Raw genomic sequence first — 16,820 nt, 5'->3', positions numbered from 1 at the left:
GCTGTGCTTCCTTACCCATATTTGTAAACCCACAATTCACTTGCAAGCCCAAATTATCCGAGCATACAGAGTCCATGTATTGTACAACCTCTTTACTACATAATCCAACTGAGTTGGGAATTCCGCGTCTTCCTTGGACTCTGCTACAATCGTTTCATCTTGTAGCACACTAAACTTGTTCGGAGATAAAACCACTCCAGAACTATTTAGTTTACCTAACGACTTTAAGGAAAAATCCTTATGCGCCTTCTTAACTCTCTCCACATCTTCACGTGCTTTCAGCAAATTTGCTAAATCATGTTCCATTTTTTCCCTAGCTCCAAAGCTATACGCTCATCAGCACTTAATTCAATACCTTGATTAACTTGAGCCTTGAGCTTTGGCAACCACGTACATTATGAAGAACCCAACTGGGTATAAATAGACGTCCAAGAGAAACACATATGTAGCACCACGGGAAACAAAACTTCGAATACAGTGGTAGGCAGCCAGCCCGACATCTTCCACAATGGGGGTATTTAAAAGTTTTGTGTGCATTCAGACTCTTTGAGTGCAGTCACGGCTTGAAAAGATGTTGTAATCTTCCTAATGAGGTGGGAGACACTGTGTTGGAAGACCATATCTTTTAATTTCAGTTGGATAACCTAAACACCCAACCACATCTCTCACACCACATTGAGAGTTGCGCTTACCTCCCCTCCCATTGGCCGGTGAACAAAATCCTCGCTCCTGATTGGCCGAAATACAAGTTAGCCCCCTTACATTTCGTAGCCGTCAATTTCTAATTAAATTTATTTAATCTAATGTTCCAGATTGAGCGATAACGTTCACCCTCTTTTATATTGGTAGGTCGACGAGACCCTTGATTCTGATTGGCTGAAATTTGTTGAATATTCTCACACCGCGTTTACATGATTTTAATAAAATCCGGATCGTAAAATCGAATCAACAATAGAGGGCTGAGATATTTTGAAGCCGTGAAACATATTAAAAAAAAAAGAACGTAAATATACAAAAGAATCTGATTCAGTTCTATAAACAGATTATTTTGCGTATTTATGGGTACCAGGATCTTCCGAATTGTGAATGAGAGAAATATATCCATTTTTTTGTTAATATAGCTATTATTGTTGAATGCCGGATTTTATTTATAAATATTAAGATATGAGATCTTGACAGCCATCTTACTTGAGAAACAAATCCATCTTATGCCGAATTAAGTTAAAGTATTTTCAGTAAACTATGTCAATTTAATCGGACAATATCTAATATATATAATCGTGTATATTTGTGTTTTGAGAAACAAATCTAAAACTTCTGAATCAAAGTAGGTACTTATAATTTCGGTTAAATCTAATTTGTGAAGCAAATATATTTTTTTGCCAAATTAGCGACCAAAAATAAATTATATTCAGGAAAACTATTTCAGGGAGTTTTCTCGATGATTATGAGGCAGAGTCGTGCCATGACACGCACGCGCGTGACAGTAGAAATACAGTCGCATCTTTGGGCCGTTGGATTACTTCAGATTAGTACATCTCGGAGATGCACAAACCTCAATTTATTATTATTTGCACACAAGTCCTTGGGTTTGTTTTCGTTTTTCCTCTATCCCACGATGAACCAGTAGAAAATCAAACGTGAAGATGAAATCAGAAGTCCGAGCCAGTTTTATTTGTATCATCATGATCTCAATATCGATAAGCATTAAAAATATTTATATGTAGATGAACATCAATAACCTAGAATGAGTATGCTTCAGAAAAAAGAAAAACAAAACCTAGAGTGAATTTGATTCATTTGAACCGAGAATTGTAATAGATTCAAAATTTCTCTGATCTACTTCATATCAGTGATGTTTCCTTAATCCAATTGAATGATTGAACTATCACTAACCCATTTTCCTTAATCCAATTGAATGATTGAACCGTCACTAACCCAAAAAAAAAACCCAACTTTTTCTGCCACACAAGAACAAACATATAAGTATTTTTAACTTCTTATTTCCTAGATCTCCATTAAAATAGCTATTCTTCTGATCACTTTTTTTTATTTTGATTGGAGTTCATATCTCCTTCTACCGAGACGATAAACGATGTAACAATGAGTGATATATCTTGGATCAGTATTACCTACAGATTACAGTTAGTAACTTAAAGGGCTAAGAAATAATTAAGAATATATTAGAAGTATCTAATCTACGTATTTTGATGACTGGAAAATCCAACGGCCCTAAGGTACGACCGTTTTTGTTCAGTTATGCGAACGACCGTGTCATAGCACCACTCAGGCACGAGATGCATCGTAATCACCATCTCTTTCTTCAATATCTCTTTTGTTTTGTTCTCTTTAATTTATTTACATCATAATCATCGTCTCTTTCAAATTACGTTCTAATATTCCCTTTATACTTATTTCAGTGTTTCTTCTCTGTTTCCAGGCCCTAATCTTTTCTAAGCCCTAATCTTCGACCAACAACATCAGAGCAGGTAAATCCAGTTTCTTCTGTTATTTCTAACTGTTACACCCTTTTTCTCCGTTTGTTTTAAATTTTAATTTCTTATGTTGCCCGGAATGGTTTCCCAATCCAACAAGACAGAAACTAGGGTTTCAGTCATCATGTTGTTATTTCTTATTGCTTACTCTCTTTTTTTCTTCGATAATGTAGGTTTTTTTTTTTTTGTTATGATTTTGTTTTGTTTTTTTATTTTATAATTATAATTATTTCTTGATGTGGATTTTGATTGCTTCATATTAAGCTTTGCACCTGAGATCCAAGGAACATGAAGGATAAGAAAAACAGGTGTTTGCTTTTCCACACTTTTTTTTTTTTTTTTCAATTTTGTGTAAATACAGATTCTTGAAAATTCAATGATGTCTGATAGAAGATACAGATTCTGAATTTTAGGTGGTGAAAAATATCTATGAATTGTATAAATTACTTTTATGTAGTTCTTCTGATGGATTATTCTAGTGAGTATCTCCATCAGTTTCAGTATAACATTTTCTATGGAATATTTGTTGTTATGGCTGAGAGATAAAAAAAGGGTTTCTAGGATTAACATAAATTATTGTTCATAGTATGAACTTGGTACTCCTATTTTGATTTTGTTGTTGAATATTACTGAGCTTTCGGTTTGATATTTCTGGCATATGCTTCTTATATGGTGGGTGTTTTCCTTTTTGAACATGAAAATTTGGATACACCGTTGATAAATTAAAGTACGTCAGGAACATTCCCATCGTAAATCAAAATTGGCTTATTCTAGACATCTTTTTCTCCCTTTTGTTTTTTTACATATTATTATTGACTAACTATGTAAGAATTGCAGGGCTGTTTATAGGAAACCTGGCTTATACAATGACACATAAAAACAAGTTTTATGTCGCCTGAAGGCCTTCAGAAACTTGCTGAAGCAATAAAGCAATACATTTGGACACGTTAAAAGAAAACCTGCAGGTGATGTTCTGTTCCAGCTAGCGTAGATGTTAACTATGTGTAGGAAGATATTACCTATTTTCTGACATGCATTGAACTCCTACTGGTATAAATCTATAAACCATAACTTTTGTGTTTTTCATGTTTGTTCTGCTGGTTGTCATGCATAAGGTTAAATCCCAGCGCGATGCATCCATGAAAGTTTTTAAATGGCATGGCGGATATCCAGTTGCAAAGGTTAGTGATAGTTGGAAAAGATTTTGCTCTCGTGCTGCTAGATCAATTTTGATCTAGCAGCACCGTGGCCAATCATTTGGCCCTTCCTGACATCAGCAAACCGGGATTTTAACCTCAGTTAACTTCCCCTATTTTAGGTGATATTTTGCAGCCGTTTTTTTAGCTAACGTACCTTCAGTTTAGCAAACCAAGGAAAATCTTCTCCTTTTATACTGATTTGGTAGAGAACAAATCCAAATTTATACATATTTTCTTTGATCTTAATTAGATCAAAATTTTCTTCTTTTGCTTGCGAGAACTGAAGCATGCGCATACAGTAGTACAACACTTCTTAAATTTTTTCTTTTTGCCATGTGCCAAATTTGCTCATGTCCAAAAAATGGACCTCCCTTCAGTGGAACTAAGTTATTATAGCCGTATTGAGAAGTTTTTTAAGAAGATGAAAATAGTCCCGTGTGTTCTTCCTCTCCGTGTCTACTAATTGTAAGAGACTATGTTCAAAAATGCACCACGAATCCAGTGAAATACTTCACTATGTACACAGGTGTAATATAGACTCAGTGGTAAGAAACTGAGCAACTAATTCAAAGAAAAGAAGAACAAAAAAGCAATGGTTGGAACTAGAAAGGGTTACTTCTTCTACTTATGAATCATTGTATATTACTTCTTCTATGTCTGAATGTATATGTAAATTCAAATTTATGTCAGTCGTATAAAAGGCTCTGAAGCAACAGAGGAGAAACCGAGAAACTATTGCATTTTATATACAGCTACGCAAATAGCATCCCAGTTCTAGTGGTTGAGGACACCATGTCTGAATTTGAGAAGCTGCACGAGAAGTTCCATGTTCCAGTACCCGCGTACTTATAATATGGGGAGCCTTTCAAATACTGATGTGCACTTCTTTTCTGAGGTGCATGCATGTCCCCTTGTTCTTGTTGATTAGATAAATGAATTGGACCCTGTTTCTTTCTCTTGAAAAATTCCATCAACCTTTTATATGCAGTCGAGCTGAGCCGTAAGCTTGATTTGGTACTCTTGTATATTTACGGATTTGTCAACATATCTTGAAGCCAAGTTCGTTCAGGAGGATGATAAATTTGTTGGTTAGAGTGGAAGATTTTGATGGTGCTTACAACATGCTAAGTGATATGAAAGAAATGGGCGTAATGCATCAACAACAGTTAGGTACATTTCTCTCTAATGGCAGGATAATTCGAAAAACATTCCTTAAATATTGATGGTGCTCGACCAGATGAAAAATGCATATATACCATAATTAGGGTATACAAATTCCGGTATTTGCTAATGATAAGTTAGCTAAGAAAACAGCTGGAGAAAGAACACCTAAAAGAAGGGAAGTTAACTGGGGTTAAAATGCCGGTTTGCTGATGTCATGAAGGGCCAAATGATTGGCCACGGTGTTGCTAGATCAAAAATGATCTAGCAGCGCGAGACCAAATTTTTTTCCGTGATAGTTGTTCTTTCAAAAAAATAAATAAATAAATGAAACGCTTGCTGGAAGTAGCATAAATTATTTGTTGAGATTACTTTCTTTCTTCAAACAAACAAAAGTGTTTCCTGATTTGAAATTAACAATCCATGGAGAGGAGACGATGCTACTAAGTTTTCTTTTAAATGCAAATGAAAAATTCCAAGTATTGATATTTTGCATTTTCTTTGGCTTGATTAATTTGGGTTTATGCCGCTGTATGGGACATAAGTTTTTCTAAACTTCATACATAGTACAGATTTTTCCTCTAAGGACTTGGGTTTTAGTTCAACTTATAGAATCACCATCATGGTATACTGCTCGCTAAAAATGGTATACTGCTCGCTAAAAGGGAGATCTGAAGTTGTTTTAAATTATTTAGAACAATAGTTACAACTGTTGTCACATAGCATGAAGCAGAGAGTTTCTATAGTCTTTAGCCTTTCTTTGGTAGCTTTACATTATTTAGTCCAGCATGCAACTAGAAGAAGTAATTTTTACGACATTTCTTTCCTTGAATTTATATACATTTCAGTCTTTATTTTCGGTGTGAATTGGCAAGAGATACTCATCCCAGAGATTAGTTGTGTCATTTATCTCATTTATCTTTCTTTAGGGGTCTCTACTGCACGTATTATTTTATTCGATCGCGGTACTAAATTTTTCGTTAGTTCAACAGAAATTCCAGTGCTTTTTACGCACTTTATCTTTGCTGTTTTTATTATATTTCATCCCTTCCAAACCTTGCCGACTTACTTTCCCTACATGCCTATACGATAGTATCGATTTCTGATTTTATCGTAAGTTAGCTTGCTTTTATATTTTCCTTCCTCATATTTTGGTTAGTTTTTAATTAATAACATGTTTCGCCTTAAATACCACACATCATGTCATCTCCATGCTTATGTAGATTTGGAGTCGTGAAGGTGAAAGGTCAAGAATCTTATCAGGGTCAGAAAAAAAACCTTCAAGGGGTCTCATGGTTTAAAATTTCTCTTAATTCTTATTATATTTTTTTTTCATAATTTTTCCTTCCTCATGTTCTATGATTTCCATTAAATACGAACTTCTGTGTAGTTGACGAATATGAGCGACATTTGTACCCGTCTGGTGATAATCATTTCGATGAGGTAAATCACGCGTGGTAGTGGAGATTTCAAGGTCCTAATGTATCGCTTACAAAAAAAAAGGAAAATATTGAACAATCAGTTCTAGAAGATACCTGAAAATGGTGTTGACGTGCATGTAAAAGGGTTTCTATTGGAGAAGCATACATTCTTTTGTTACTTTTACACCATTATTTTGATTTCGTCGAGAGGAATCACTTATTAAGGAGATGTCGCTGGAGTTGGTGTTCCTTCTTCTTCTGATTTTTTTTTGTGAGTTTCACTTCATAACTAATCCTATTTTGCATATTGATTTTAATTTTGTTTACTTTGCAAGGTAATGTTCGCCCATTAAAGTGGGGTTTCAGTTTGATTAATAAACAACACTCTAATTTGCAGAACAACAATTGATTTCGGTGTTCCAGTGCTTCAGGGTTGCCACATTACATCAAAACTTCATAATCCAAGTATTTTTGGTATCTTTCTTAATTTATCAACGTGTTTTCGCCCTTGCCAATTTTTGTATCTCTTTATCATCATAATGATTCAGCTTAAGAATTAGTTGTTAGTATTGGTTGAGATTATACACGCTTATTAACTGTTCCCTCAAAAGGGTAAATTCTATGAAATGTAACTCAAGGTTCTTAATTCGCTATCAAATTATAGTATGAGCCATCTATAGGTAAATTATAGGTAAAATGGCACCTGATGGTCTCTTCTCTTTGTTTACAGATGGTAGCCTAGCTACCAAGGTGATTAGAAGGAGCGTATCTGTGTAAGTATGTCTTACACTACATTGTTCGTACTATCAAACCGTTTTACTGACTCTTTTGGTTTGCTCTAAAGCATTTCAATACATTATCTTACTTTTTTTATTTTACTGATATAAGCATTTTGGAACTTATACCGTTTTCTGTTGTATAATGGTTCTGGGATAGTGTTAATATTGTGTGTTGCTGATCACTTTGCAACATGCCCAGTTCCCATTATCTCCGAATACGCAATAAGTATGCATTTTTGACATCCCTATATTTTTTTGTTTGGCTACTGCAATTCATGGATTTGGTTGATACAGGGATGTGCCTCAATGGTCATCGTTCAGCTTTGTGAATCTTAAATTTGTAAGTATTGCTGCTAGCTGTCCTAAATTAAAAGATGTATCATGGTTGATCTATTCTCAGAATCTCGAAACACTTGAATTGTGTAACATAGATAAATTAGATGAAATAATCTTACTGATAGGTTTGCGGAGTAACGCATGTTGATTAATAACGTATTTTCAAGATTAAAATATCTGAAATTGAACGAGCCAAGGAATCTATAGAAGATATTTGAGAAAAGTTAAGATTGATTCAAGGTGCCAAGGAGGCAAAAAAAAAGTACAAACAATAATACACTCTACCATCGAAGAGACTGGAGGTGCCAAAAACGAAAGTAAAGTGTTTGGGAATCTAAAGAAAATATGTAATCATAATGTGAAATTCTTAAGTTTGGAGTCTATTACAGTGAAGGCGTGTCCACAACCACAACTGAGGAAAATATGTAATCAAAATGTCATTCCTAACACTTCACAATGGATTGAAGGACATCGATGAAACTACCGAATCTAATCTTTCTCCTTATTTTGGTAGCCATGATTTATTGACAGATATATGGATAGTCAAGCTGCAAGGTAAGGTAGGAATTTATGCTTCGATTGTATATCAATTTAAATTAAATTTGTGTTTGCTTATTTTATCCTCGCGTTTTTAGGGGCCACCCGAAAGGATTTAGGGGTCATCAATTTATACCCAGCCAAAGACTCTAGTTAAGGGGTACCCTATGTGATATTGAAGTTACATAAATGCCCTTCTGGTAAAACTGTATAAAAACCAAATCAAAAAATTCTACTCATTTCAACTGTATAAGAACGCGAAGAACGCGTACTCGGCAATGTAGTCGGTGGTGGCGATTCCGATAGTCAAACACTTCGTCAACTTCAAATGGCCCCAATTAGGTAAGAATCTATCATTTTTGGGATTTATTTCGCTTTAATTCGTCGAATCGAGAAAAAAAATTCTAGGGTTTTCGGTTATTTATCCAGATTCGGGCGATATTCATGCTTATTTACTTCCGAATGCAGTCGTGTTCTTCATTTCTCAAGAACATCGACAGTATTCGGGAGAAAGATTTGATAATTATCTGCCGAATATTGGTGGCCATATCTTCCTGGATACAAACTGCTAATAATCGGTAGTTTAATGAATTTTTTGGCTACCGATTATATTTAAGTAGACACACAGTATTCGGAAGAACACTCACTACCGAATGTATACATTGAAAAAATCTCAAAATTTTTGATATAGGAAAAATCCCATTTTGGGGCCAGTATTTGGGCCATCGTACATTCGGAACTTTACAAAAAACCTATCCTACGAATATTACAAGTTCAAAACAAACCACGCCATGGCTCCAGGTGGTTCCAAGGGCCAATATTGAAGGTTAGACAGCCCATATTCGGAAGTTTTGGTAACTAATTTAACTTCCGATTAGTTCAAAGACAAAATTTGAAAAGTATAAGTTTTTCCAAATTCTGATTTTTGGGCCATCGTACATTCGGAACTTTACAAAAAACCTATCCTCCGAATATTACAAGTTCAAAACAAACCACGCCATCGCTCCAGGTGGTTCCAAGGGCCAATATCGAAGGTTAGACAGCCTATATTCGGAAGTTTTGGTAACTAATTTAACTTCCGATTAATTCAAAGACAAAATTTGAAAAGTATAAGTTTTTCCCAAATTCTGATTTTTGGGCCATCGTACATTCGGAACTTTACAAAAAAATTATCCTCCGAATATTACAAGTTCAAAACAAACCACGCCATGGCTCCAGGTGGTTCCAAGGGCCAATATTGAAGGTTAGACAACCCATATTCGGAAGTTTTGGTAACTAATTTAACTTCCGATTAAGTTTTGGTAACTTCCAACTTAATCGGTAGATAAGAATTTAAGTTTGCCACTGAATGTCTTATTCGGGGGTAATACCTGTATCGTTAACAACCGATTGTAGTGCACCAATGATACGAAACCTCAACGACCATATTTTCAGAAACCTCAACGGCCATATTTTCAAAAATTAGATCCGTTGGAACTCTAATCTATATAAGGAGGGTAACCCCTCTCAGTTATTATTGAGTAAAAAATCGGAATGAAAAACCTTTTCAATGGCAAGTCCATCATCAATCGACAACATACTTCGAAGATGCAAGCGAACAACTACATCAATTGCAACAATGGAAGAAGAAATACAAAAAAGGAACAAACAACCCAAATAAATTAAACCATCGTTAGTGGCAACGGAGGAGGAGGAAGAGGAAATCAAGGCTAAGAAGCGAGGTCAAGAACAATTCCATCATAGAGAAAGATTAAAACAAGTTGAGGAAGAGACCGAATGGATAAAAAATTATTACATTGTGAAAGATCTACCCAAAGAACAGCAGGACGATCGTATATTTTGGATTAACGTTTCATTGGATCCTTTTGTTGGTAAGTACAAGAAGCCACGCCACAATTATGAACCATCGCATGTTTCTTCAAGGGTGCACCATGTTATAAAATTGTGCACCGAGTACAACCGTATTCTTGCTAGGCACAGAGACGACAGGTTTGCGGCACAAGATGCTTATTCCAAGTGGAGAGGAGAGTCGTTTCTACATTTCGAAGCCGCGTTGATTGTTGCATCTCGGACTGGGAAAAAAGAATAACATGTGATGTTTGAGTGCTGTAAATTCAAATTTTTAATATTAATCGGCGGTTTGATAAAATATGGAATTCCCGAATATGATTAATCGTATTGAAGTGTTATAATACTGTTGTTCCGATTACATAGTTTCAAAAAAAAATTATAGTAACTCAGCCGATTCCTCGAAAAAAAACGATCAAACATCGTCATCATCCGAGGGGATCAATTCGAGTAACTCAGCGGGAAAGTTGTTGTCCATAACACGATCCCAATCAACCATGTTGGACTCATATTGTTTCACCCAATCCTTGCAATGGTTCATCGGGAAGTAATCGTGCCACTTACTCAAAGGAGGTAACGGGCAATCTTTCTTTACTCTTAAACCGATAAAATGCATTTCATTCACAAATGCCATTACGATTCTTCTACCTTTAACCGACTCGTCGCAAGACGTTCTTGTGGGTGCAAACGTCATGCTAAGTCCATACATAGGAGGAACAAAGAAATGTACCACGCAATTCAAAACGTCCGCTAGGAGATATCCAAATTTAGGCATTGTCATCCAATACTTGGATCCGATTGTCTTCAATCCCTTTCGACACTTCACACGCGCAACTAAGTGTTTGAACTCTTGTTCTTTGTCGTATCTATCTCCTCGCCTCATCATATCCATATAAAAACCCTTGTCCTTCACTAGTTGTACCCCCATCTTATTTCTTAAATATTGGCATAAGGTGACATCTTCGATATCCGCCTCTCTAAAGTAACCCATTTGTTCCGTAGCAACGTGAAACCCACAATTTCCATCCCCATCAACCTCGTCGGTCGACAAAACAAATGGAATGATAAGTGGAGGGAGTTGTTCCAAATACTCTTTGTATATTGTATATGTGGATCGATTTGGTCTTCCATTAAGATCTCTAGGGAACGAAGAGTACCTTTGTCCTCTTTTATAGTAAGAATTTCCATTGGTTGGGTTTGCTGCGAGGCGTTCATTTGATCAACAACTTCTTCAACAACATTGGGTTGACTTACTTGTCGGGTGGTTGGTCCACTTTGATCATTTCTTGGACGACCTCTTTTCTTAGGTTCCGGCTCATCTTCAAATTCGGCTTCCGAACGCTCGTGCCTAGACAATATTCTTTTATTAGACAAATACTCCTTCAACTCTTTTCTTTGGATGGTCCTCGACACTTCCGTGTTCGGCCTACCGGTGTTCTTTTGCTTAATAGGTTCATCAACCTCCCTTAAATAAGGGTGAAGGGCTTCCTCCAAATTATGCATCAATATTTGCTTTTTGGTGCCGTTTGATGTAGCGTAACGCTCGGCTATTCGTGCACACAATTCCGACTCGAAGAAAGACGGACCATCAACTACCGGGGTGTTCGGAGTGAAATTTAATTGCTTCCAAAATGGGTGAATATCATCGATGTCAATCACTTCAACATACCTACCCAACTTATGACGACATGGGAGTCCAATACCTATCATATCCTTGCAAACACAAACCGTATTCTCGTCATCATAAGTTTTATATAACTTCAATTGTTTCATCATGCGACTTATTGCCCATTTTGAAACTTTATGAACAACTCCCATTAGAAGCAATTTTTCCTTAATATGTTCCATCGGGAATTGGTGTACACTAAATTGCATACATTTCCTAATCTTTACGAGATCACGATTGGTGAATTCATGGATTGCTTCTTGGATCGACACAACTCCATTTTGACTACCAATTAGTATTTTCTTTAGTCGACCATGAGACCCCTCCGCAATGCTTGTCGCCTCGTTCTTGAAGTTACGATATTCATATGTCCATGCAAACACAAACCTCTCCTTAATCGTTAACCATTGTTTTTTACAATACTCAACCGGTTTTGGGTAGTCCGTGCCGTATTCATCCTCAAATTTCTTCAAGTTACATTCGTAAATTTCCTCGGTCATCGACCAAACAATTTTGTCCCATGCTTTCATGAACATTTTCCAAATTATTCCATCCTTCTTCCACTTTTCTTCAAATAGCCTATCCTCTTCCTTACGTTCTTCCATGGTTAATTTACTAATGCGCTCATCCTCTTCCTTTGACCTCTTGGTACCCTTCCTTGGTCTTTTAGCTTGGAAATGATGATGGCAATTGGTTTTGAGATTGCATTGAATGTGCCACGTACATTGCAAGTTTTGGGCTTCTGGAAACACTACCGCTATTGCATGCATTAAGGATTGATCGTTATCCGTTACAATAACCCTTGGAAAATTATCACCGTTATAAACGGACCTCAACGTCTCCAACATCCAAATGAAACTCACATTGTTCTCATGATCCATTAAACCCCATGCAATCGTAAACGTGTTTTTGTCCGAAGTATGGCAAGCAATGTTCAACAACGGCATGTTATACTTGTTTGTCTTATAAGTAGCATCTATCAACAAAATTTGATGAAAGCATTGAGCCAATTGGATCATTTCGGGATGTGCCAAGAAAATACGAACCACTATACCATCATTTTCTTCCCTTCTCAAGGTGTAGCCGTGTAACTCCGCTAACCACTCCGATTGTTGCATGACCGTTCTACCATCCCAATCAGTCCTTTTGATCGTAGCTAGGGCCGACTTAATTGTAGACAAAGAAGACAAGTTGTCGGGATCGTCCGCCTTTATTTTACTTAAGATCGCACTCGCTTTTTGGATCCGCATAGACCTCGCCGTCTGCATTTGATGTGGTTTTAACTTGGCAACCATTACATGTCCAATTAAATCCAACGGATCATCATGGTTGTGACAACCGTTATCAACTTTATACATTTTATACTCTTTACCTTTAATACCATCGGGATTATAGAAGACAATCTTAAATGGGCATCCTATCTTCTTGGTATTGCTTCGGTATTTCCTATTCGTCTTCCGTATGTACTTACTATTCTTTCCCTCGTGACTCTTTCGCGTACCACCTCGCTCACAAATCATTTTAAATCGAGTGTCACTAACATGATTATTTTGAACTACCACGCACATGTTATCTTTTGCCTTGTTCATAAGCCATTCCTTTGCCTCCTTCTTACTTCCAAATGTCTAAACGTGCATAAAACAAAACAAATCTAATAAGCATAACCATTTAACATATAAATTTTGAAAAAAAGAAAAAAGTAGTAATGAGTATACCAAATCGTTTGCATAGTATAGGGAAGTGTCGGGCCTCAAATAGAAGTCATCAACAAACTCTTCAACGGCCTGCATATGAAAGCAACAAATTATTATACAATAATCGGAGTTATTAAATAAGTCAAACTTCCGAATACTCTATATTCGGAATCCTATCGGTTACCCAAAACACCCGATTTATGCAAATGAATGTACACAGTTTACTGAGTGCAAAAAATGATATAATCGGAAGCTAAAATATATAGTAAACCAGCCGAATATAAATAACCGGAAGATAACTTTAATCGATAAACATCTGATTTTCAAGTTTTCGGAAATTTTATTTCGAGGCCACTGTTATATTCGGCAGTCAAAGAATGTTAAACTATTACCGATTGTAAAGGATAAGAATACTGAGTTTTGAAATTTTCTGAGGAATTCGTTTTTGGGGCCATTCGGGGGTAAATAACTCTACATAACTACCGAATGTAGATATTTTTGGAAAACCAGTTTGGGGTTTTTTCTCATCTTCGGCAGTAAACTAGTATCTTGTAACTACCGAATATACATATTTGGTACTCAGTGTGTTATATTCGTAGGTTTATTCTACAAATTATATACCGAATCTGGGTAGTTCATGGCATTCAATGCATGCAATAATCGGTTTTTCTTGTTTACAAAAGCACACAAACGCATGCAAATACCTGTGTTTTACATGCATCGTTAGCTTCAATATCGGGCGATTCTCCATTTTCTTCCATGAAAGGGTCGTCTATGTTTTCCTCTCCACAAAAGTTTGGATCATTCAACATATACCCCAAATCGTCTTCTCTAAACGGTCGTGAATCCTCAACATTTTGTTCTTCGTCATGATTCTCACCTTCTTCTTCATATCCATCCATTTTTGTAGTGATAAAATGGGTTTTCTCTTTTTTTCCTTCACCTTCTTCTCTATAACTCTAACAACTCAAAAATGAAAAAGAAATGGAAAAAATGAAACACAAATCATTCTAATACTGCACCGACTACAATCGGAAGTCTGAGAAATATTTTGGCTTCCGATTGCAATCGGAGGATAACAATGTTATCATATCCTCCGAATATATAAGGATAATTTCGCTATTACAAATTACGCGAGATAAGGGCTGGCTACATTTTCCCTTTGAGTGACCTTTTCTGTTTTATTGTTGGCCCCTAAATCCTTTCGAGTGGCCCTAAAAACGCGAGGTATTTTATCAATGAATATGGTTTGCTTTTGATTGTATTTTAGCCGTGTGATGGCTAGAAAAATGGGTCATTTACTATTTGACTAAATGAGCTTTTCATGGTACAAGCCTGAGATGTAGCAACAACTAATAGCCGTTGAATTGGTATAAAGAAAAAAACTAATAGCCAACGGATGTGTATACTTATGACTTAACGAGCCCTGTCATAATAAACTTTGGACAATAAACTTTACTATGTTACTTTTAGATCTGAACTGAGTTCGAGGTGTCAATAACCAAAGCATGTACAGAAGTGGTGATCTTTGTTGCCTTAGTAGTGGTGACCCAGTTCGCCGCAATGAGATAATCAAGCTCAACTATGCATCCCTCCCTCAAGATCTGAAATTAGTTGTTCTTAATTCTTACTTTGGCGACGTATTTTGCAGATACAATCTTAGATGATGTTTGCCGTCTATTTTTGGTTACGATAATTGAAAACAATGTCTCTGCCATGGTGAGTAAAAATAAAAGGTTGGTTCCTTGAAAGCTTTACGGCACCATTGATAGATTACTATATATGCGTCCATTATTCTTAGGGTATAGTGTTTTTTTGGTAAGTTAGGTATTCATTGAACGACTAACTAAAGGCGTTAGCAGCCGTTACAACAGTAGAAAAGTCGACATAAATACATGGAAAGGAAAAGACATACAAAATTAAGTAAATGATAAAACCACCAAGAGGTGTTGGGCACACATATGTTGCCTCGTTAAAAACCTTGACAAGCAAAACCCTGGAGGATAAAACCTCGACGAAGGAAAAGAGCACAACGCGTTGAGTCCTAAAAAAGATCATAAAACTATTAATGTAAATATGACCATAGCAAATGTAATTCTGCATAGTCCTAGGAAGCATCTGTTCTCCTTTTGTACCCGATGAGTAGTATTCTAATACTGGCAGAATGAGCGTCTGAGCTAGAGATAATACTATCAAGATGGATTACTGATCCCTTCTATCACGAATAAGTACGATAAAAGTGTCACGATGGCTTGTACGGGAAAGATATGTCTTCTTAATGACTGAGGATGACGGTGTAGCCTTTTCCACAATCGAAGATTTGCTTGGTAGCGGTTGTATATTTGAAAAAATACAACCAAATAGAACACAGCCAGTATTGATTTCAACATCATGTTGTTTCACAGGAGTCCTCATTTTCCTATTCCAATAAGAACCACAAAAGTATGTTAAAATCCACAATAAGAACCACAAAAGTATGTTAAAATCCACATTAGCCTTACACAAACAGAATACGAAATAAAATGGAAAGCTAATAAAAATGAAGCAAATTATAATTACAGCAAACACTAAACAGGGATTTAAGGAGTGACACACAAGAAGTTCTCTGTAACAAATTAAGGATTTAAAGTAAAGTCTCAAGTTCAGCCCAGTTCAGTTGATACATATTACTAAAACTGTTTAGAATTTTTAGACATCTCATCTAAGGAAAATTCAACTAAACAGTAGAGAATCATGTAAAACAAATTATCCCTAATGAACCTCAAATATTGTCATCTAAATAAAGATATAGAAAGAATAATTGAAATAATTTAAAGTTCAGAAGAAAAAAAGGCTAAGATACAAATCAGCACGGCAAAACGTCACCGCACTCCTGGGCTTGAGGTTATAAGCAGATTCTTTCATGTCAAAAGAGAGCAGGAGCATATTAGATTGGGTTGAAGAGATAGAAGCAAAGAAAGCAAAGAAGGACTTGCCTGGGGGTTGATTTAGGATCAGCGGAGTTAGGGTCTGGAATTAGGGGAATAACAATTATTTTTATTTATAATTACTATTTTTCCTAAGCCACACAAAGGATTTACAGAGAAAAATCACCAACATAAAGTAACTAAGAGAAAACTTACGATTAAATCAAGAAATAAGGAGAAGAACAGAAATGCAAATACAGATCACCAAAACCAACAACTTAAAAATCATGACCAAAATTGGATCAATTCCTAAAAAGATATGACAAATCGATTTGATTCAAGTTCTATTAAAGAAGACAATCCCAAAAGAAAAAAAAACAATCCCCATCCGTGTTCACAGTAAAATTTAAACATGACCATTTAAGAAGAATATAAGGACAACTTTAATTAGAGATTTTTTAAATAGAGAGGAGAAACAACTATTAGAGACCCTCAAATATATCTTTTTTCGGTCCAAAATCAGGAAGATCCAGGAAAGGAAACAATAATTGGAAGGTTAAAGGAAATTTTTTAGAGACATAGAAGAGCCAGATGAAAGGGAGATAAACTAAATGTGATCCAGAAATAAGGAGAATAATCATGATAGTCACCATTTTGAAATTCATTTTAAACTATAAGAAAACATCAGAGAAGAGGAGAAAGGAGGGTTTTTCATTTGAAGACTTTAGCTTTCTTACTCGCTAATTCATATTTGTACTCTGTTTCTAGAAAAATATTA

The 16,820-nt window shown here is 35.8% G+C and overlaps 1 long non-coding RNA gene across 14 annotated transcripts; it reads left to right on the top strand.

The window, feature by feature from the left end:
- Positions 1–1,741: 1,741 nt before the first annotated feature.
- LOC113318359 lies at positions 1,742–7,904 on the top strand. Of its 14 annotated transcripts, none has more exons than XR_003344447.1 (8): positions 1,742–2,304; positions 2,441–2,489; positions 2,760–2,803; positions 3,333–4,589; positions 4,683–4,864; positions 6,079–6,547; positions 6,674–6,750; positions 7,007–7,904. It is a non-coding gene; the product is annotated as an uncharacterized LOC113318359 (long non-coding RNA). The 14 variants fall into 14 exon arrangements; XR_003344446.1 differs by lacking the exons at positions 1,742–2,304; positions 2,760–2,803 and having other exon boundaries at positions 2,361–2,489; positions 3,333–3,460; positions 3,611–3,676; positions 4,385–4,589; XR_003344444.1 differs by lacking the exon at positions 2,760–2,803.
- Positions 7,905–16,820: the final 8,916 nt, after the last annotated feature.

This window comes from Papaver somniferum, chromosome 10 (assembly GCF_003573695.1).
Source record: "Papaver somniferum cultivar HN1 chromosome 10, ASM357369v1, whole genome shotgun sequence".
Lineage (NCBI taxonomy): Eukaryota > Viridiplantae > Streptophyta > Magnoliopsida > Ranunculales > Papaveraceae > Papaver > Papaver somniferum.
The sequence above is the reverse complement of the archived record's forward strand: the minus strand, read 5'-3'. Positions and strand labels throughout refer to the sequence as shown.